Source organism: Protopterus annectens, chromosome 4.part0 (genome assembly GCF_019279795.1).
Source record: "Protopterus annectens isolate FY-2018-M chromosome 4.part0, PAN1.0, whole genome shotgun sequence".
NCBI classification, from domain to species: Eukaryota; Metazoa; Chordata; order Ceratodontiformes; family Protopteridae; genus Protopterus; species Protopterus annectens.
The window spans coordinates 965731188-965754165 of NC_056733.1; the positions used below are offsets into that span (position 1 = coordinate 965731188).

At 42.9% G+C, this 22978-nt stretch overlaps 1 protein-coding gene across 2 annotated transcripts in view; it reads right to left on the reverse strand.

The window, feature by feature from the left end:
* The window catches only part of CNOT6 (CCR4-NOT transcription complex subunit 6), a 1957714-nt gene that overhangs the window by 1568999 nt on the left and 365737 nt on the right, over positions 1 to 22978 (reverse strand). The gene's annotated exons all lie outside the window — the stretch shown is intronic.

Here is a 22978-nt window from a genome sequence, read left to right on the forward strand (position 1 = left end):
ATAGTATGTGATAAAGAAATTTCCACTATAAGTCTGAGAAGAGCATATCTGAATCATAAGCCAATGGCTTGGGAGAAACTGAAATCTGTACCAGACGAACATTCAAGGATTTCCTTTTGTATGTATACATTGTTATGGACATTGTATATGGTTTGTTTCTGTACATGGTTTATTTTTTAAACAATCAAAAATTAAACATCTGAAAAAAATTAAATGACTAGAACTGAATTCTCTTTCAAATGACAAGCTTTCAAAATAGCATCATGCCAATTATACATCCCTGCGAGAGAGAGAGACAAACGCACACAAACGCACACAAACGCACACAAACGCACCAAGAATTAAGTTGTCTCAAAAGTATAAGAACATATCCAAGAAAGTAAAATCACTACAGACAAACAAGGCTGATAAATCCAATACCAAAGTAAAAGAGGATTTACTGTACAACGAACCAAAGTGTGTAAGCTCTTTTGCACTGTCGCCAACGCTTCTTCAGATATTAAGGACAATTATGCTAAAGATTTTCAAAAAAAAAACCCTAGCTAATCAACGCACTATTAAACAACAACAAAAAAAAAAGTTACGTACTCACCATAACGTTCCATGTGAGCTGTCCTTCTAGCCTTTATTCTGTACTGGTTTGGTTCAAAACTGATTCTAGGTTCAGACTCGGACGTTTACAAAAGTTCAAGGTCTTCAACTAGCTCGTGGCTGAAAACTTTATCCAATGATGACGCTCTAGGCAACTCCCTAGATCTTGTCTGTTGATAACGTACACTACTTCTAATTTAATTTCTAGTAGGTCAGAAAAGAGAGGCCAGAGAAATTTAGCCAAATTGTAACCGCTCGGTCCTCCAGAAGCAGAAAGCTTACAGTTGTGTACACTTACCATAAATGTAGATGTTAAAGTGTATTCACTGTTGGTTATTACATTTGAATAATCTACTGGCAGGTTGCCCTCAGTCGGATGCTGTCCCTTCCATGACGTCAGGTCGTCAGGGGTATAAAACATGCAGCCGAAGTCTTACATCAGTTTTTCTTGTCCCAGATGTCAGGTGCCCCCCCAATCGGGAACAAATAAAATCAAAAACACAAAAGTATACCTCCAACCAAAAGCAAATACACCAAAAAAAGTTTTAAGCATAGTAAAGGAAAGTAGAGGTATAGTCAGAAAATCTAGGGGGCTGGAGGGAGGGTAACCAGGACTGCAACAGTGAATACACTAACGTCTACATTAATGGCAAGTGTACACAACTGTACTATGTTCTTCGTGTTTGACTGTTGCAGTCATTACATTTGGGTAGATTCCCAAAGCTATGGTTGGGAAGAGGAGTTTATACTGCATTAGGGCCAGCTATAAGGCCCTGCAAGACAGCAGTGGCAAAGCCAGCTCTGGACTTGGAGAAAATAGGTAAATGATAATGCTTGGTGAAAGAATGCACAGAACTCCAGGTAGCAGCGTCTAGGATATCCCTTGTAGGGACACCTCCGAGAAAGGTTGCAGAAGTAGATGCAGCCCTGGTGGAATGAGATCTGATCCCCTGGGGGATAGGTTTTCCATGGTGCTTATAGCAGAAATGAATGCAATGGCTTATCCATTTAGAAATGGTTTGTTTTGAAATAGCCTTCACCTCTGCCCCTGCAGCAAATGCTACCAGCAATTGTTCAAATTTTCTTCGAGATTTAGTCCAGTCCACGTAGAATCTTAGTTGTGCACATCCAAGGAATGCATAATCCATTCCCGTTTGCTCTGTGGATTAGTAAAAATGGTTGGCAAATAGACTGATTAAGAGTCACACTGGAAACAAACTTGGGCATTAAGGATGGATTGATCCCGAGAGATAGCCTGTCCGTATGAAAGATGATGAAAGGCTCCACTGCCATAAGAGCCTGTAATTCAGATATCCTTCTAGCTGAAGTGATTGCTAAAAGGAAGGCTGTTTCCCAAGAAAGAAATTTTAAGTCTGCAGTGGCAGCTGGCTCGAAAGGAGGTAGAGTGAGTTTCTCCCAAAGTTAAGGTCCCAGGCAGGGGTTGGAGCTCTCCTGGGTGGTCTCAAGTTTTTTGCCCCTCTGAGATACTGCTTGAGCAGAGGATGAGAGAAAAGGGGAGGTTCCATGTTACAGTGAGCTGAAATAGCGGAGGCGTGGATTTTAATGGAGGAAAAAGACAGGCCCTTGGTGAAGCATCTCAGTTAAATATTGCAAAATCTGAGGTAAATTGGGTGCTGCTGTGCTCATCCCTAAAGATTGGTTCCAGGCACAGAATATTTTCCATTTGTCAGCATAAGATTTTCTAGTACTAGGTCTCCTCGCCTCCAAGATGACATCCATGTTTACTGAGGGATGATAAGGGTGAATTTAAGTGATTAGCCAGGCTGCAAAGTTTAATGTTCGAAGCTGAGGGTGCAGAATTTGGTTCTCCTGCTCAGACAACAGGGAAGGGGCTTGAGGCAGGTGTCATGGAGATATTTGCGACACAATGCAAAGAAGGGGGTACACCAGTGTTGCCGAGGCCAGTCTGGAGCAATCAAAATCATCCTTGGTTTGTCCTGTTTGACTTAGTAGAATTTTGGAGAGCAGAGGCAGAGGGGGAAAAAGCAGAGACTGATAGATTTTTTCCAACTGAAGGACAGAGCATCCACTTTCCAGGCTTATTTGTGGGGAGTCCTAGTGCAAAACTTGTCCAACTGGTAGTTCTCGGGGGAGGCAAATAGATCTAGGTCTGGGCTCCCCCATTTGTTTGTCAACATGATGAAAATCCGCGGTTCCAATTTCCACTCATGTGGGTCCATGAGGTTTCTGCTTAGTCCATCTGCCAGTGTATTCAATTTTCCTGGCAGGAACTGAGTTTGTAGATGCACTTGGTAGCTCAGGGCTGTGTTCCACAATGCCATGGCTAGTTTGCAAAGGGGGTAGGAATGTGTACCCCCCCCCCCCGCTTGTTTATGTACCACATAACCGTGGTGTTGTCTGTCTTTTACCATTAGCTGTCCTGGAATAATGTAGCCCTTGAAGGCTGTCAGAGCATTCAGGACAGCTAACATTTCTTTTTGATCGATATGTAGGTGCATTTGATTTGAGTTCCATTTGCCCTGAACGCACGTCCCCTGCCAGGTGAGCACCCCATGCATAGTCTGATGCATCTGTAGTTAGGATTTGGTCGGCAGGGGGTAGTGTGACTGATAATAGCTTGTTTTGGTGGCAGGCTTCTGCCACCATAGGAACTTCAGGCGTAGGCAAGGTATGATAGGAATCACCATTTCCAGGCTGTGACAAAGTTGACTCCATAGACTTTTTAGATACCACTGTAGTTTCCTCATATGCAGTCTGGCATATGGAATTAGAAGAAGGCAGGAGGCCATGAACCGCAAGGCTTGCAGTATTTGTCTTGCAGATAGCAGGGTTTTTGTGGCCACTTGTTTGAACTAAGTTACCAAATTAGTTTGCTTCTCTGGCGTGAAGAAAGCCATCTGGGCAGATGTATTCAAGCTTGCACCCAGGAATGAATCTGTTGACGGGGTTACCAGTTGTGATTTCTTTTCATTTATGGTGTATCCTGGACAAGTCAGAACCCTTTTTACAAATGCCAGACTTAAAAGTATGCCCTGGTTTTCTGCCTGAATTAGACAATCGTCCAGGTATGGATATACTTGAATATTTCTTTGCCTGCAAAATGCAATTAAGTACAGTTTTGTACCTATCATAAATGTAGATGTCCAATAGGTATGCATCTGCAGTCATAACATATGGGTTGTCCTGCCTCAGGCGGCCCTTCGGTCGGCCGGATTCCAAAGTCTGGGTCTGGCCTCGGCTGATGTCGCACTTTCCCCGACGTCAGAGCTTCTGGGGTATAAAGGCATCAGCCGACGCCATTTTCCTCAGTGTTTCTTGCCCCAGATGCCCTCTAGGAAGGCTAAATTTGGATAAATGTTGAAAATTCCAAACAGTAGCAAACAATATATATATATATATATATATATATATATATATATATATATATATATAAATATATATATATATATATATATATATATATATATACACATATGTATATATACATATATACATACAAACAAATACACCATAATAGATTCCCCCAGCTAGCTGAAGAAGGGGTAAGCACCCTAGGAGTACCATAGAGGGGAAGGAGGGTGGTTAATCCTGACTGCAGATGCATACCTATCGGACATCTACATTTATGGTAGGTACAAAACTGTACTATGACCTTCAAGGATGCATCTGCAGTCATAACATATGGGTAGAATACCATAGCCAAACTGGGGTAGGAGGTACTAAGATAAGGATGGTGTAGTTAAGATCCCCTGTAAAACTGCAGTTGCAAAACCTGCTTGTGATCTGGAGTATAAAGGTAGATTGTAATGCTTGGCAAATGTATGCACGGAGCTCCAAGTAGCAGCTTCTAAAATGTCCTTGGTAGCCACCCCTCGTAGGAAAGCTGTAGTGGTGGCTGTGGCTCTTGTGGAGTGAGGCCTGATATTTTCAGGAGCTGTCTTTCCATGAATAGAGTAGCAAAAACGAATGCAATTTCCTATCTATTTTGAAATTGTCTGTTTGGAAATTGCTTTTCCTTGCACTCCAGTTGCATATGCTACAAAAAGTTGATCAGTTTTTCTGCTGGTTTTAGTTCTGTCCAGATAGTAGCGTAGTTGTCTGTGTACATCCAAGGTGTGCAATAGTTTTTCCCCCCTGTTCTGTGGGTTAGGGAAGAACGTAGGCAAATGAATAGCTTGGTTCAAGGATACCCTGGATACCACCTTTGGCATGAAAGTAGGATTGGTTCTCAGACACTCTATCCTGGTGAAAAATAAGGAAAGGCTGCACTGCCATTAATGCCTGTAACTCGGATACTCTTCTTGCTGAAGTGATTGCCAGAAGGAAAGCAGTTTTCCAAGATAAGAACTGTAAGTCTGCTGATGCTGCTGGTTCAAAAGGGGGTAATGTTAATTTTTCCAGCACAAAATTGGGATCCCATGTAGGCAGAGGGGGTCTCCTTGGAGGTTTTACATTTTTGATCCCTCTTAAAAATTGTCTGAGGAAAGGGTGAGAGAAGATAGGTGGATCCATGGTGTACTCTGCAGAAATTGCTGAAGCATGAATCTTAATGGAAGAATAGGACAGGCCATTGTGGAACAGTTCTGCTAAACATTCTAGGATGTGTGCTAGGTTTTGCCAGTGTGATATTTGTACCGTTTGATGCGCTCCAAATGAGGAATCTCTTCCATTTAGCTGAGTATGTCTTCCTTGTGGAGGGTCTGCGAGCCTCCAGGATAATGTCCTTGACCCTCTGAGATAAAACAGTTTTGCTTTGTTTTAAGCAATTTTCCAGGCAGTTAGCTGCAGTGTTTTCAAGTTTGGATGCAGGGTCTTGAAGTTGTTCTGCGTTAGAAGAAGAGGCCATAGGGGTAGAGGCCATGAGTTCGCCCGTGACATGCTTCTCAGTAGCGGGTACCAGTGCTGCCTTGGCCAGTCTGGAGCTATTAGTATCACCTTTGGCTATTCCTCCATGATCTTCAGTAGAACTTTGTACATCAATGGGAGAGGTGGAAAAGCATACACTGTTAGGGCATTCCAGCTGAAAGAGAGAGAGTCCACCCTCCAGGCTTGTGGGTGGTATACTCTTGAGCAGAATTTCTTCAGTTGGTGGTTGAGTGGGGAGGCGAACAAGTCTATCTCTGGCATTCCCCATTTGCTTGTTATGATTTTGAAGATGTCTGGATGCAGCATCCATTCGTGAGCATCCGTGGTAGTTCTGCTTAGGCTGTCTGCTAGTGAATTCTCTTTTCCTGGTACGAATTTGGCCTGCAGTTGGATGTTGAGATCCAGGGCTAGGTTCCACAGATCCATTGCCATCCGGCATAGAGAGTAGGAATGCGTGCCTCCCTGTTTATGTACCACATGACTGTGGTGTTGTCTGTCCTTATCAGCAGATGTCCTTGCTGGAGGAATGATTTGAATGTCTCGATTGCATGTTTCACTGCCAGCATCTCCTTTAGGTTTATGTTCAAGTTCAGCTGGTCCTGAGACCATAGACCTTGGATACACTTGTCCTCCATGTGTGCTCCCCATCCTAGGTCTGAGGCGTCCGTGGTGATGGTCTGCCTTGGTTGTGGTTTGTTGAAAGGCAACCCTTTGTTGGACTGTCAGGCCTGAGCCCACCACAGGAATTCCTTTTTCAGGCATGGAATGATTGGTATCATGGTTTCTAGACTGTGCCTGTGTTGAGACCATACATTCCTTAGGTACCATTGTAATTTTCTCATATGTAGCCTGGCATGCGGGATCAAGATTATGCAGGATGCCATGTAACCCAGGGCCTGCAGGACTTTCCTTGCAGTGAGCTGAGTTTGTCTGGTCAAAGCCATGAAGTAGACTGGGAGTTGCTTTTGTTTTTCTTCTGTGAGAAAAGCCATCTGAGTCATTGTGTCCAGATCCGCACCCAAAAATGTTATCCTTTGGGATGGCACTAGTCTTGACTTCTGGATGTTGACTGTGTATCCCAAGGCCTGTAACAGGTGCATGACATAGGCCAAATCCTTCATTAGTTTTGTCTTGTTGTCCGCTTGTATTAGGCAGTCGTCCAGGTATGGATAGATTTGAATTCCCTGAAGCCTGCAATGTGCAATTACTGATGCCAGGCATTTCGTGAATACTCTGGGCGCAGTAGATAAGCCAAAGGGCAATGCTGAGAATTGATAACGCTCTGATCCTGCAAGAAATCTGAGGTGTCTTTTGCAATCTGGTCATATAGGGACGTGCAGGTATGCCTCCTCGAGATCTAGAGTCACCAGTCAAGACTCCTTGCCCAACATGGGAAGAAGTTGCTGTAGGGTCAGCATCCTGAATTTTGGCACAATGAGATATGTGTTTAGTGCGGACAAGTCGAGAATAGGCCTCCATTCTTTTCTTGGTACAAGGAAGTGTCTGGAATAAAATCCTTGGCCTTGTTCCATAGATGGTACCCTTTCTATAGCTTTCATCTGAAGTAAACTGTGGATTTGTCTTAAAGCCTCTGGCTTCTGGTTTGGTGGAAGGTTTGGCATTCCGCTCCTTCTTGGAAAAGTGTGGAAGTGAAACCTGTATCCTTTGTCTATGGTTTGCAATGTCCATTTGTCTTTTGTAATGCAATACCAGTTTTTCGAGAATAAAGCCAGCTTTCCGCCCAAGGGTGCTTCCAGTTGTTCCCTGGTAGGCGGAATCAGAGTCAAGTCATTGTGTCTGTCCTGTGGAAGTGGTTGTAGTTGCAGCTGTGGCACTACTCCTCTGGTTGGCAGGCTGCCACTGACGACCCCTGTAGGCACCTTTGGATTGACCTCTGCCTCTTGGGCGTCTATTCCTGCCCCTCTGTGTTCTGGAGGTGTCTGGAAAGGACCAATTCTTTGAAGGCCAGTTTCTGCTGAACCTCGGAGGTTGAACCTGCAGAAAATCCTTTACTGTTTGCACAGATTTTGCTTTTTCTTCCACTTTCTTTAGAATCTCCTGTGCAGGGGAGCCAAATAAACTTTGTTTCTCCATTGGAGCATCTAGGAGTTTAGCCTTGACATGGTCTGGCAAGGATTGCTCTTTTAGCCAGGCATGTCTTCGAATTACTGCCCCAGTCATAGCTGATCTAAATGAAGCCTCCAGTGCATCATAGCCACATTTTAAGAAATGATTACTGACCTGCTGAGAGTTGTGTACCAAATCCTGAAGGGACTTTCGGTCTAAAGGTTCAGTAGAAGAAAGCTTTTTATTCAGCTGATCTAACAAGCATTCCTGGTACTTTATCATGTGGAATTGACAGTTTAATGCCCTGGCAGAAAGAGTAGCAGATGTATAAACCTTTTTTCCCCATCTCTCTAATGCTCTTGACTCTCTTTCAGAGGGTAGGGGTTTTTTGGCAGTGGCAGCTGCAACACCTTTTGGGCCCTGAGATATAGTTCTGGGTCTGCCGCATGGGCTTTATACAAATGGAAGTGAGAATCCGGGACCCTGTAATATCTGTCAGGTTTGGCAGGGGCCGGGGGAAGAGAGTCAGGGGCAGAACTGACATCATTATATGCATCATCAACTACAGTTAGCACAGGTGGTATGGCTAAAGGCCTATGCTGTGGTAAGTGTAAAAAGGTTCTTAATCTTTTTCTAGAATCAGAGAAATCCTGACCCTGCCATTGAAAGTGTTCCCTCATTGAATGCAAAGTTTCCCCAAAGGAAAATTCTTCAGGAGGGGAGGCAGAAGGAATAGAGTCTTCTGCATCTGAATCCTCATAAGGAGAATATGGCCCTTCCTGATGGTCTGATAAATCAGATCCATCCGAGGAGTAATCTGAGGAGAGAGGTTCAGGGGGTTCAGTCCTTGGCCTTTTGTCAGGAGGAGGGTGGGAGGCCCTGTCTGGGTGAGGTTGGGAACCCCTAATCATGGATATAAGGTCCTCAGCAAGGCTGAGAATCTGAGAACTTGAGGAAGGCCTCTGAGAAGTAGTTTTTGCAGGTAAGGCTTTTGAAATTTTAGCTGCTTTAGCTCTGGAGAAGGCCTTAATAGACATAGAAGCAGGGGGCCTAGCTGCCCCACGTGCAGGAGTAGAAATGTCCAATGGAATGGTGTCGGACAATTCTTGTGCGCTTGCTTCTTCATTAGGGATTTCTGTAGCCGACGCAGCCGGGGCCTCTCTGGCCTCGGTTGTCGGAGGTATGATTTCGGCAGAAGTAAGAACCGAGGACTGTTTCAGCCGAAACCGAGACACTTGCGGTAGGCCTAACCGTGGTTTCAGCCGAAACCGCGGGCCACGAGTGTCGGTCCTTTTCCTTGCGTTTTTTGGCTAAATGTGTAGTCGGAGTCTCCGACGGCATTTTATATGCAAAAGCGGATCCAAAAAACTCTTCTGCCAACTCCGACCGACGTCTAAGAATCCGTCGGTTGAAGGAGGCACAGGCTAAACAAGCTGATAGGTTGTGGTCTGCGCCTAAGCAAGGAAGGCAGTAAGAATGGAAATCCTTATGAGGTATTTGTTTCCCACAGGTTAAACAATTATTTACTTTGTCTGACATCGGCTGAGGCAAGAAAGAGTCCCCAACAGGGTACTTAGCTTTTTTAGAAGTCTTCGGTAGCTGAAATCTCTGGATCTGACCGACTGGCACTTGCGAACAGCTTCTGCTTCGGGCACCGCGCGGCAAGAAAGACTGAGGAAAATGGCGTCTGCTGATGTCTTTATACCCCAGAAGCTCTGACATCGGGGAAAGTGCGACATCAGCCGAGGTCAGACCCAGACTTTGGAATCCGGCCGACCGAAGGGCTGCCTGAGGCAGGACAACCCATATGTTATGACTGCAGATGCATCCTTGAAGGACATCTGGAGCCAGGCACTTTGTGAATACCCTGGGTGCAGTAGATAAGCCAAACAGCAGTGAGGAGAACTAATAATCCAAGTAGCCTGCTTTGAAGCGTTGGTATCTTCTGCAAGATTCCCTGATTGGGATGTGCCAGGTATCCCTCTTAAATCTAGAGTTGCCAACCAGGCGTCTTTGCCTAGAACAGGAAGTAACTGGTGAAGAGTCAGCATCTTGAATTTTGGAATCTCCAGAAAAGTGTTTAGAGTAGACAGGTCCAGGATTGGACGCCATGATTTGTCTTTTCTGGGTACCAGGAAAAGCCTTGAATAGAAGCATTGTCCCTTTTCCCCTTCTGGCACCAGATGAATGACCCCCATGCTTAACAGAGATAGTATTTGTTTTTGAGCCTCTGCCCACTGATTCGGGGGCAGAATTATTTATTGAGAGGAGGATAGACAATGATTTATATAATTTCTTACAAGCACAGATTAGAACACCTGTACTATTTGGGATTCCTAAGGTACATAAAAACCTGGAAGACCCACCCATGAGGCCATTGGTGGATGGGAGAGGGAGTATGACTTACACCTGTGCGAAAGTGATTGATAAAATTCTTCATAAGTATATAAAGTTAGAAAAACAGATTTCAAAAGATTCATGGTCGTTCCTTAAAATCTATCAATGATTTGCAATTTTCAAATACAGGATTGTTTGTCACAGTCGATGTCAAAAACCTTTATTCATGTATCCCCCATGACAAGGCAATAGAATGGGTCAGTGATATGTTGAGGCTACTGGGTTCACCAACTGATGAAATACTGATGAAATTCAGCTTATAGGAGAATTAATTGATACAGTTCTCTCTTATAACTTCATTCTATTTAATAAAGAGATTTACCATCAAAAGATCGGTGTCGCTATGGGGTCCCCATGTGGTGCCAGTATTGCAAATCTGGTAATGGCACGTTGGGAAAGGTCCACCGTACTCGAGAATGAAATGTTTAAAGATAAAATTATCTTGTACACAAGATTTCTTGACGATATCTTTATGATATATGACGACCCAGTAGAGGGTATAGATGAACTTATATCTACCTTTAATAACAGTACTGACTTCCTAGAATTTACATCCAAATATAGTAAGGATAATATCAATTATTTGGATGTTAATCTAAGGAAAGATTATGTGAATAGAAGGTTCATAGCTACTATTTATAGAAAGGAGACTTATTCTAATACATTTCTCCATTTCTCTAGTAGCCACCCACTTTTTCAGAAGAAAGCGGTCGTCAAAGGATAATTAGTCAGGGCGGCAAGGATGACCACAAATGACACTGACTTTATAGAGGAATGTCAACTTCTTGTGAAATTTTTCCTTCAGAGAGGATACTCTAGTGAATTTATTGACAACATAGTTACTGAAGTCAAGAATAAGAGATGGGAAGGGATATATTCCCCAATATTAGGTACATTATCAATAGAAAGTAATGTGTCAGCTCAAATGGTAAGAAAAGAAGTAAGACCAACATTTACTTGTAGTCTCATTACTTGTTTTAACTTGAATGCATTTGATATCAAGAACATTCTAAATAAGAATTGGCACCTTTTGGTATCGGACAGCAGTTTCAGGGACTTATTACCTGAGAAACCAAAAATAGTATATAGGAGAAGCCAGAACTTCAAAGAAATCTTACAGTAAGAGTTTTAACACTAGACTTAATGGTGGTATGTTCAAATGTACTATGTGCAACTATTGCAAATTTATTGAAGAAGGCCACACTTTCAAAATAAAAAACCAAACTTACAGAATAAGAGAAAAATTTAATTGTAGTAGTCGTCAAGTGGTTTATATGGCAAAGTGTGTAAAGTGTGCAGCCTTCTATATAGGGGAAACAGACAGAAAATTACAGGAAAGAATATATGAACACATTTACAGTATTAATAGAATTAAATTAGACAATGCCTTAGCTAGGCATTGCCACCTAAACGAAGGGCACTCTCTTAAATTTAAGATTATTGATCAAGTTACATTAGACCCTAGGTATCCCTATGAACCATTAAAATTAGAACGGAAGGAACTAATTTGGCAACTTACAACAAATGCCAATCAATTCCCTGGTATCAACGAGATGTCATCCATCAAATGCATTCCAAGATTCCAAATTTTTTAAAGGTAACACTAATAATACACATATAATCCCCTAATTGAATACCCGGTTATTTACAAAATATAAAATATCATAAAATTGGTAATTTGTTGATAGATTATTCTAAATATTTTTATATCATTTTTCATATTTTTTATATACTTCAAATTGTTATGTTAAAACAATTTATAAAAATTTGTATTAAAGTCCCATTTTTAAATGTCTCAATTTTGAAACAGTAACTATTGGCCTTAATAATTGATTTTTAAAAAACTAAAATAGATTAATATATAATGATTAATATATAATATATTATATATAATATATAATTAATTGAAAATATTATTTGTATCTTTATATTTATTTTTATATTTATATATATATATATATATATATATATATATATATATATATATATATATATTTGAAAGTAGTAATAATAATTTATTCATTTTTACAGCCAATTGGTGCTACGATACATTTATAGTAATATATTAACCTGTATTAAAGTGTTTTTTATAACTATTGGACTATTGTCACCGATAAATACACTAGTGTAGGTACTATATTATATTTGTTGGCTTGTTTTAATGTCACACTATATAATATAATATTTTAATATATTTTTATATATAATATCATTGACAAGGCTTTTAACATACACTATTGAGTATCAACTAACCTAAATCAACCCACCATGCATTGGTGATGAGTTGAGAGATAGTGATACTTTAACCATTACCTTCACGACCATTATATTTTCCATATTTTATTTACTTAAATATTTAAAAATTGAGTATTTACATATATATACACATTCATTCTTTGAAACAGATGACGGATTTCAGTAAGACAATTGAATACACATATCCAAATGGACGGATGGTTTCCGTCGTTTGATAACATAAGCACCTAAACGCAAGTGTTCCAAACACTAGTGTTGTATATTTTAGGCATCTTAGTACAACTGGCTATGGATACAAGTGATGGTAACAACTGCGGCCAGTTCTACTTGTGTGTTCAAAATGTAAATACGGGAGCAATATGTTTTTTCTCGTTTTTTCTTCCTTTCTTTTTTAATGTGTAATTAGTAAATACGATCAGTTTCCCTTGTCTGCTTGCCGTAAAAGATAGAGGACAATGTGTACTACTGTTTTTTGACGTCCTCTTCGAATGTATGTTTTTAAATTATTTCAATTATGTTAGATCTTTTGTGTATTACACAACCTTGGTTTTGTTTTTATTAAGGATTGGTCTGCACTTTTAATTTCAACTTGATTAGCAGTGACGAGAATTGGCTTATTAAGCCTGTCCTTAATTAACCAAATTAAGGAGTTAATTGTTTTATTATGGTTCATATCTACTATTTAAACACACTGTGAATTATAGGTCTTTGTCTTCTGAGGAAGTTTGCTGCAATCTTAGAGACGAAAAGTGTGTGTGTATTTTCCACACTTCAGGACTATTGTAAATAAAGTGGTTTGTGCATCGGAGCATATTTCTGTCGTTTGGCTCATTTTTCGCTGGTTTGTATCTTGGTTTTTGCTGGCTGCCTGAGGCAGGACAACCCATATGTCATGACTGCAGATGCATCCTTGAAGGACATCTGGAGCCAGGCACTTTGTGAATACCCTGGGCGCAGTAGATAAGCCAAACAGCAGTGAGGAGAACTAATAATGCAAGTAGCCTGCTTTGAAGCGTAGGTATCTTCTGCAAGATTCCCTGAATGGGATGTGCCAGGTATCCCTCTTAAATCTAGAGTTGCCAACCAGGCGTCTTTGCCTAGAACAGGAAGTAACTGGTGAAGAGTCAGCATCTTGAATTTTGGAATCTCCAGAAAAGTGTTTAGAGTAGACAGGTCCAGGATTGGACGCCATGATTTGTCTTTTCTGGGTACCAGGAAAAGCCTTGAATAGAAGCATTGTCCCTTTTCCCCTTCTGGCACCAGATGAATGACCCCCATGCTTAACAGAGACAGTATTTGTTTTTGAGCCTCTGCCCACTGATTCGGGGGCAGGTTTAGCCACCAGTTTGGTGTTGGCAATGTGTGGAAATGAAATCTGCATCCCTGGGACACTATTTAAAACCATTTGTCCTGGGCTATGAGTTCCAAGTTCTTTGCATGAAGAGCAATCTTCCCCCAAAGAGACGGTTGAAAGGTAAGTGCTTGGCAATTTTAAAAGGAAATCATTGAGACTATTTACTGTAGGGGGTGTCTTACATCCAGATTTGGAAGTGGAGGCCCCCCACTGCTTAGGTACGAGTACCCTGGGACTGAAACCTGGGATTTTTGCTGTGTCTGGGTTTGGCTTGAGAGGATCTAGAAGGGTCTGGAAAGGACCAATTCTTAGCAGGCCAAAGCCTACTAAATGTTGGAGGTTGCACTTGTAAGAAATATTTAACAGTTTGCATATATTTAGCTTTATCTTCAGCTTTTTTTTTTAGAACTTTTTCAGCCTTATTGCCAAACAGGCAGTCCTGATTTAAAGGAGCATCCAACAATTTAGCTTTAACATGATCAGGCAAAGATTGCTCCTTAAGCCAGGCAGGCCTTCTAAGCACAGACCCAGTAACAGCAGCCCAGCAGGAGGCCACTAAAGAACCAAAACCACACTGCAAAGTATATTTTCCAACTTGTTCAGCAGAATGCATTAAATCCTGTAAATCTTTGTTTTCCACACAGTCAGGAATCAACATCATTTTCTGTTTAAGCAGTCCAATAATACGCTGTTGATATTTTAACATACAAAATTGCCAGTTTAATGCTCTGATTGCCAAAGTTCGCAGAAATATAAACCTTTTCAACCCCATCTATCCAGCGCCCTGGAATCTCTATCAGAAGGGGTAAGATTTTTTGCAGTAGAAGCCTTAATGCCCTTGGGCCCCTGAGAAATGGTTTCTAGATCTACAACAGGATTTTTGAAAAGGAACTTCTGGGACTCAGGAACCCTGTAGTATCCCGTCAGGTTTACTGGGAGCAGGAGGCAGGGAATCAGGGGGCCAAACTGGATTCCGAGAACACATCAACAATGTCTAGTACAGGAGGTATAGTCAAAGGCCTATACTGAGGTAGAAGGAAATCCTCAAGCCTCTTTTTTGAATCAAAATTCCTGGCTTTCCCAGTGGAAATGCTCCCACAAAGCATGTAAAGTTTCTCCAAAAGAAAAGTCCTCAGGAGGGGAAGCGGAGGGAATAGAGTTCTCTGCATTAGAATCCTCATAAGTAGGTATGGACAAATCCAGGTCATTAGAAGAGACAGAAGAAACAGAATCCTGATCAGAAGATTCATAATCAAATTCAGCACTAGGCCTCAAAAAGGGAGGGTTGACTACCCCTGATTAGAGTTATTAGATCTTCACCCATTTTTATCATTTGTTTTTTAGGCATAGAGGCCTGAACATGTGCCTGTGTGTCGGTTTTTCGACATGGATCGAGATTTAGGCCTTAGTAATGAAGGCGGTGTTTATTTAATATAAAAGTCTGTAGGCCTGAATACACCCGCAGAAGCCAGTGCCTGCACAGCGGCTCCAGACCCATTCAAGGTAGAGATATCTGCGGGTTCCATAGGTGAAGCATTGCGCGTCATACCGGACTCCGAATGGGTCTCAGTAGATGCCTGTGAATCAGAAGTAGGGGGCATCAGGGGCTGCAAAAGAGCCTCACTGAGTACCGGTGAACTGGCGACTGACTTAGAAGCGTTGTTGGCAGTTTTGGACTTAGGCGGCCTGTCTCTGTCTATCTTTGCATTTTTTCGGAAATCTGATAATAGGAAGGCTAACTGACGACATTTCTGGATAATTAAACTTCTTCTTCTTCTTCTTCTTTCGGCTTTTTTTTTAGTTAGGAGTAAGCCGCAGCGGACCTTGTCCTCATTGAATGGCAGTGGAGTTTTACGTGTGTTGAGTTGCCAGCCCCCACAACCTTACACAGAAAGGCACACACACACACACACCTAGGGCCAATTTAGAGTGTCCAATCCACCTGCAGCATGTCTTTGGGATGTGGGAGGAAACGAGCACCCGGAGGGAAACCCACCACAGGGACACAGAGGACTCGCAGAGAAGGCAGACAGAAGGCGAGGATCAGAGGAGACTAAACCTCTTGCTGTGAGGCAGCAATGCTAACCACTGTACCACCGTGGCCGCCTTCTGGATAATTAAACTAAGAAACTAAATAATTAGAGGCAAAAATGTACCGAAGATGGATGGTGCACTGATTAAATAAAACACAAAACCGACAGCAAGGTACGTCATGGTCAGGGCTTAGGCAAGGAATACAGTACAAATGAAAATCTTTGAGGTATTTGCTTTCCACAAGTAATGCAATTATTAACTTTTACTGACACTGGTAAGGAGCAAGAAAAAGTTTCCCCAAAAGGGTACTTAGCTTTAGGTTGAAGACTTAGGTTCTGAAACTCAAAACGAAAATTTCAGGAGTCGGCCGACCAGCACTTGCTAACTGCTTCTGCTTCAGGCACCGCACGGCAAGAAAGACTGATGTAATGACGTCGGCTACATGTTTTATATCCCTGACGACCTGATGTCATGGAAAAAGGGACAGCATCCGACACAAGACCCAAGCCTTTGTTTATCAGGCCGACTGAGGACAAACTGCCAGCAGATTACCCAAATGTAATGACTACAACAGTGAAACACGAAGAACATCACACATGGAACGTTATGGTGAGTACATAAAGTACAGCTGTGTACACTTACCATAAATGTAGATGTTAGAGTGTATTTACTGTTGCAGTCAATACATTTGGGTAATCTGCTGGCAGGTTGCCTTCAGTCGGCCTGATTAACAAAGTCTTGGGTCCTGAGTCAGTTGCTGTGCTTTCTTCATTGACGTCAGGTCGTCAGGGGTATAAAACATGCAGCCGACGCCATTACATTGGTTTTTCTTGCCCCAAATGTCAGGTGCCCCCAAATAGGGAGTCAAATATTTAAGTAATTAAAAACACTAAAAATATATACCTCCAAATAAAAGCAAATACACCAAAAAGGCTTTTAAGCATAGTACAGGAAAATAGAGGTATAGTAAGAGAAAAAAGTACAGTTTTGTACCTACCATAAATGTAGATGTTATAGTGCTAATACAGCTGCAGTCATAACAGATGGGTTCTCCTGCCATCAGGCGGGTCCTCGGTCAGCCGAATTCCAAAGTCTAGGTCCGGCGTCGGTTGTCGTTGCTTCTTCCCTGACGTCAGTGCGACAGGGGTATAAAGGAACCAGCCGACGCAATTTAGTTTTTCTTGCCCCAGATGTCAGGTGCCCCCAGAAGGAAGGCAATACATAAATTTGTGTAATAATGCAGTGCAATATAATCAAAATACAGAAGTTACAAGCAAATACATCATAAAAGAATACCCCAATCAGGTTGTATGAGGATGTGTAAGCCTGTAGGCATGTCCCAAGAGGGGAAGGAGAGAGGGAAACCTGGACTGCAGATGTATTAGCACTCGAACATCTACATTTATGGTAGGTACAAAACTGTACTATGTTCATCGTGCATACAGCTGTAGTCATAACAGATGGGTGGAATCCCAAAGCCAAGAAAGGGGAGGTAGGCACTAGGTGGAACTAGGAGGAGCCAAAATGCCCTGCAAGACTGCAGTGGCAAAGCCTGCTCTAGATTTTGAGAATAATGGTAGGTTGTAGTGCTTGGAAAAGGTATGCACAGAACTCCAAGTGGCTACTTCCAAAATATCCTTGGTAGAAACTCCTCTGAGGAAGGCTGCAGAGGTGGCTGTGGCCCTGGTGGAATGGGTTCTAATGCCAGTAAGAAAGTTTTGCCATGAAAGGAATAGCAAAAGCGTATGCAGTGGGCTATCCATTTTGAGATTGTCCGTTTGGAAATTGGCTTTCCTTGAGCTCCTACTGCATAGGCCACAAAGAGCTGGTCCAATTTTCTGAAAGGCTTTGTTCTGTCCAAATAATAACGCAGTTGTCTGTGAATGTCCAAGGAATGTAGTAATCTCTCCCCTTTGTTTTGAGGATTAGGATAAAAAGTAGATAAATGTATGGCCTGATTTAAAGCTACCCTGGATACCACTTTAGGCATAAAGGACGGGTTGGTTCGTAAGGAAACACTGTCCTGATGGAAGATAAAAGGCTGGACAGCCATGAGAGCCTGTAGTTCTGAAACTCTACGAGCTGAGGTGATAGCCAGAAGGAAAGCTGTTTTCCAGGACAAATATTGCAAATCTGATGAGGCAGCTGGCTCAAAGGGAGGCAAGGTCAGTTTTTCCAGAATGAAATTAAGATCCCAAGCAGGTATTGGTTGTTTCCTTGGAGGTCTTAAATTCTTAGCCCCTCTGAGGAACTGTCTTAAGAGAGGGTGAGAGAATAAAGGTGGATCAGTGTTGTATTCTGCAGAAATGGCTGAGGCATGGATTTTGATGGAGGAGAAAGAAAGTCCACTGCTTAGCAGTTCAGCCAAATATTGTAGTATTTGAGGTAAATTCAGTTTTCCAGGATACTGGCCCTTTTTCTCATTCCAGACACAAAAACGTTTCCATTTTACGGAGTAAGCTTTTCTAGTTGATGGCCTTCTGGCCTCCAAAATGACATCCTGCACCTCCTTGGAGAGTAGGGCCTGTTGTGATGCTAAGGAATCTTCCATGCGGCTAGATTGAGTGTTTTTAGCTGGCTGTGAAGGGTTTTGAAGCTGTGCTGAGTCAGAAGAAGAGGCATTAGAGGCAGAGTCCATGGTGGCGAATGCGTCAGGCTCCTCAGGAGTGGGTACCAGTGTTGCCTTGGCCAGTCCGGAGCAATGAGAATCATCTTTGGTCTGTCTGCTCTGGTTTTCAATAGAACTTTGGGCAGCAGAGGAAGAAGTGGGAAGGCATAAACTGTCATTGATGTCCAACTGAAAGAGAGAGCGTCCACTCTCCAGGCCTTTGGATGGAAGATCCTTGAGCAGAATTTTGTCAATTGATGATTTTTGTGGGAGGCAAAGAGATCTATGTCTGGCCTTCCACATTCTTGGATTATTTCTGTAAAAACTTTTGGATGCAATTTCCATTCGTGTGGATCTGTCATACTCCTGCTTAGGTTGTCTGCCAGTGTGTTTTCCTTGCCTGGCAAGTACTGTGCTTGTAGTTCCATTTGTAAGTCCATGGCCATGTTCCAAAGTGACATGGCGAGTCTGCATAGGGGGTAAGAATGTGTTCCTCCCTGTTTATGTACCACAACTGTGGTGTTGGCCGTTCTTATCAATAGATGACCTGGTTGTAGAAGATCCTTGAAAGCTATAATAGCATTTATTACTGCTAGCATTTATTTTTGATTGATGTGAAGGTGCTTTTCTTTTTGGGACCATTTGGCCTGAATGCACCAGTCTGTCATGTGCGCCCCCCCAGGCGTAGTCAGAGGCATCTGTTGTGATGACTTGATTTGCTTGAGGCTTGCTGAATGGAAGACCTGTGTTTGTTTGACATGCTTGAGCCCATCACAGAAATTCCTTTTGCAGACATGGAATTAGTGGTATTATTGTTTCCAAACTGTGGCGGTGTTGAGACCATATGTTTTTCAGGTACCATTGTAGTTTCCTCATATGCAGCTTTGCACATGGGATTAGTAAGATGCAAGATGCCATGAATCCCAGAGCCTGCAGGATTTTCCTTGCAGTCAGCCTGGTGCAATTTGCTAGTGCTCTGAAGTATTGAATTAGTTGCCCCTGCTTCTCTGGCATGAGGTAGGCCATCTGGGTGTGTGTGTCCAAATTGGCACCCAGGAAAATTATCTTCCGCGAGGGTATTAGCCTTGATTTCTTTTTGTTGACTGTGAATCCCAGAGAGTTCAACAACATTATTACATAAGCCAGATGTTTCAGAAGAATGTGCTTGCTGTCCGCTTGGATCAGGCAGTCGTCCAAATAAGGGTATATTTGTATCCCTTGAAGTCTGCAGTAGGCAATTACTGATACCAGGCATTTCGTGAATACTCTGGGCGCAGTAGATAAGCCAAAGGGCAATGCAGAGAATTGATAATGGGTTGAACCTGCAAGAAACCTGAGGTACCTTCTGCAATTTTGTCTGATTGTGACATGCAGGTATGCCTCCTTGAGGTCCAATGTTACCAGGCAAGACTCCTTGCCCAGCATGGGAAGAAGTTGCTGTAGAGTGAGCATCTTGAATTTTGGTACGAGTAGAAATTTGTTTAGGATGGATAGGTCCAAAATAGGTCTCCAATCTTTTCCCTTCCTTGGCACCAGAAATAGCCTGGAATAAAAACCTTGACCTTGTTCGTGCGTAGGTACCTCTTGAATAGCTTTCATGTTTATGAGATCTGTAATTTGCCTTTGTGCCTCTGCCCTTTGATTGTGTGGCAGGTTTGGCATGCCTCTCATTTTTGGAAGGGTGTGAAAATGGAATTTGTAGCCTTTGTTTATAATGTCCAGGATCCATTTGCCCTTTGTGACAATATGCCAATTTTTTGAAAATAATGCCAGCTTTCCTCCTAAGGGGGCTGCCATTTGAGACCTGGTTGGCATGCAAAGGGGAAAGTCATTGCGTTTGCTTTCTGAAAGATTGCGAGTTATCCTCATCACCTCTTTGTGTAGGAGCTTGCCATTGTCTGCCTCTAAGCGATCCATGGGATTGTCCTCTGCCACTCTGGCGCCTGTATCTGCCTCTTTGTGCTCTGTCCGTGGCAGAAAAGGACCAGTTTTTGGAAGGCCAATTTCTACTAAAACCTGGGGGTTGTACCTGTAGAAATTCTTTCACAGTTTGCATTGATTCAGCCTTTTCCTCCATTTTCCTTAACACCTCCTCAGCATTAGCACCAAATAATACATCCTTTTGAAGACGGGCGTCTAGTAATTTAGCTTTGACATGATCAGGCAAGGCTTGTTCCTTGAGCCAGGCATGCCTACGTATGACTGATCCTGTAACAGCAGCTCTACATGAGGCCTCTAGAGCATCAAAACCACATTGTAAGGTGTGCTTACCTACTTGTTCTGCACTATGCATCAAATCCTGCAACTCCTTCAAGTCTGGTTGTTCAGGTTGTGACATTTTACTTTTCAATTGTGATAACAAAAACTGTTGATGTTTTAGCATATGAAACTGACAGTTTAAGGCCCTCATGGATAAGGTAGCCGAGGTATACACCTTTTTTCCCCACCTTTCTAAGGATCTGGAGTCTCTCTCGGAAGGTAATGGGTTTTTAGCAATGGAGGCCTTAACTCCCCCTTGGGGCCCTGTGAGATGGTTTCTGGGTCAGCAGCATGGCTTTTGTATAAAAATTGGTGTGAGTCATGAACCCTGTAGTATCTGTCAGGCTTAACTGGCGCTGGAGCTAGACAGTCCGGGTTAAGGCACGCCTCAGAGTAAACATCATCTAGGATGTCCAAGACAGGAGGTATAGCCAGAGGCCTGTGCTGAGGTAGCAAGAGAAATTCCCTGAGCCTTTTCTTGGAATCTGAATAATCTTGGCCTTCCCAGTGGAAGTGTTCCCTTAAGGTATGCAAAGTTTCCCCAAATAAGTAATCCTCTGGGGGGGGGGGGGGGACAAGGGAAGGACTCCTCCGCATCAGAGTCTTCAAAAGGGGAGTAAGAATGTTCCTGATCATCAGAATGCTCTGAAATAATGGAGCCCTGATCAGAGGAGGGGGAATCTTCCTCCACTCTGGGCCTTTTGTCCGGTGGGGGCTGAGAACCTCTGATAAGAGTAATTAAATCCTCAGCCGTTTTAAGCATCTGTTTCTTAGGCATGAGGCCTGGAGATGGGCCCTGTGTAGCTTGTCTCTTAGAGTGCATGGTAGCTTTAGACTTTGTCAAAGCCTTGATGGAGAAAGAAGAGGAAGGTCTGAAGACACCTTGAGTGGAGGTGGACCTGTCCACATTCTGAGATTCAACGCCAAGAGTGGCTTCGGTGTTTGTAGTCGGAGTGTGGGCCGAGGAGCCTGCGACCTCGGGCACAGGAAACACCGTCAAAGAAGTGTCGTCGGTAGTCAGGGGCTGCGTAGGCGCCTCGCTGAGAACCGGACCATGTGTAGTCTGCTTTGGCGTGGTGTCGGTAGAGGCCGCGGACCTTGTGCGTCGGTCCTTGTCTTTGCGTTTTTTAGACAAAACCAGAGTCGGAGTATCCGACGACATAGTATAGTAAAATGCTTTCCCAAAGTAATGCTGGGCGAACTCCGCCCGATGCTTAATAGTGCGTTTGTTGAATGTAGCACAAAAGCAACAGATCGAGACGTCGCGGTCTGGGCCTAAACAAGGTATACAGAGGGAATGGAAATCCTTATGCGGGATTTGCTTCCCACAAGAAATACAATTATTAATTTTGTCTGACATCGGTCTGAGGCAAGAAAAGCTTCCCCAACAGGGTACTTAGCTTTTAAGAAGACTTCGGTTTCCAAATTTTCGTAATCTCAGGAACTGGCCGACCGGCACTTGCGAACTGCTTCTGCTTCAGGCACCACACGGCAAGAAAGACTGGAGAAAATGGCGTCGGCTGGTTCCTTTATACCCCTGTCGCACTGACGTCAGGGAAGAAGCGATGACAACCGACGCCGGACATAGACTTTGGAATTCGGCCGACCGAGGATCTGCCTGACGGCAGGAGAACCCATCTGTTATGACTGCAGCTGTATGCACGATGAACATCAGGGGGTTGGAGGGAGGGTAACCAGGACTGCAACAGTGAATACACTTGAACATCTACATTTATGGTATTCGTGTTTCACTGTTGCAGTCATTACATTTGGGTAGATTTCCAAAGCTATGGTTGGGAGAATGGATTTATACAGCATTAGGAGCAGCTATAAGGCCCTGCAGGACAGCAGAGGCAAAGCCAGCTCTGGATTTAGAGAAGAAAGGTAAATGGTAATGTTTGATGAACGTATGAACTGAGCTCCAGGTAGCAGCTTCTAGAAGGTCTCTGGTAGGAACACCTCTGAGAAACGCTTTAGAAGTAGATGCAGCCCTGGTGGAATGAGAGCTGATCCCCTGGGGGATAGTTTTACCATGGTGCATACAGCCGAAACAAATACAATGCCTTATCCATTTGGAAATAGTCTGCTTTGAAATAGCCTTTCCCTCTGCCCCTGCAGCAAATGCCACCAGTAGTTGTGCAGATTTTCTTAGAGATTTTGTCCTGTTTAAGTAAAATCGAAGTTGTCTGTGTACATCCAATGAATGCAGAATCCGCTCTCCCTTGTTCTATGGGCTGGGAAAGAAAGTTGGCAAATGAATGTTCTGATTAAGAGCCACACTGGATACCACCTTAGACATGAAGGATGGATTGGTCCTGAGAGACACCCTGTTTGCATGAAAAATAATGAAAGGCTCCACTGCCATAAGAGCCTGTAATTTGGAAATCCTTCTAGCTGAAGTGAATGCTAAAAGGAAATCTGTTTTCCAGGAGAAATTATAAGTCAGCAGTAGCAGATGGCTCGAAAGGACAGCAAGTGAGTTTTTCCAATACACAATTGAGGTCCCAGGCAGGGTTTGGAGCTCTCCTGGATGGTCTTGAATTTTTGGCCTCTCTGAGACACTG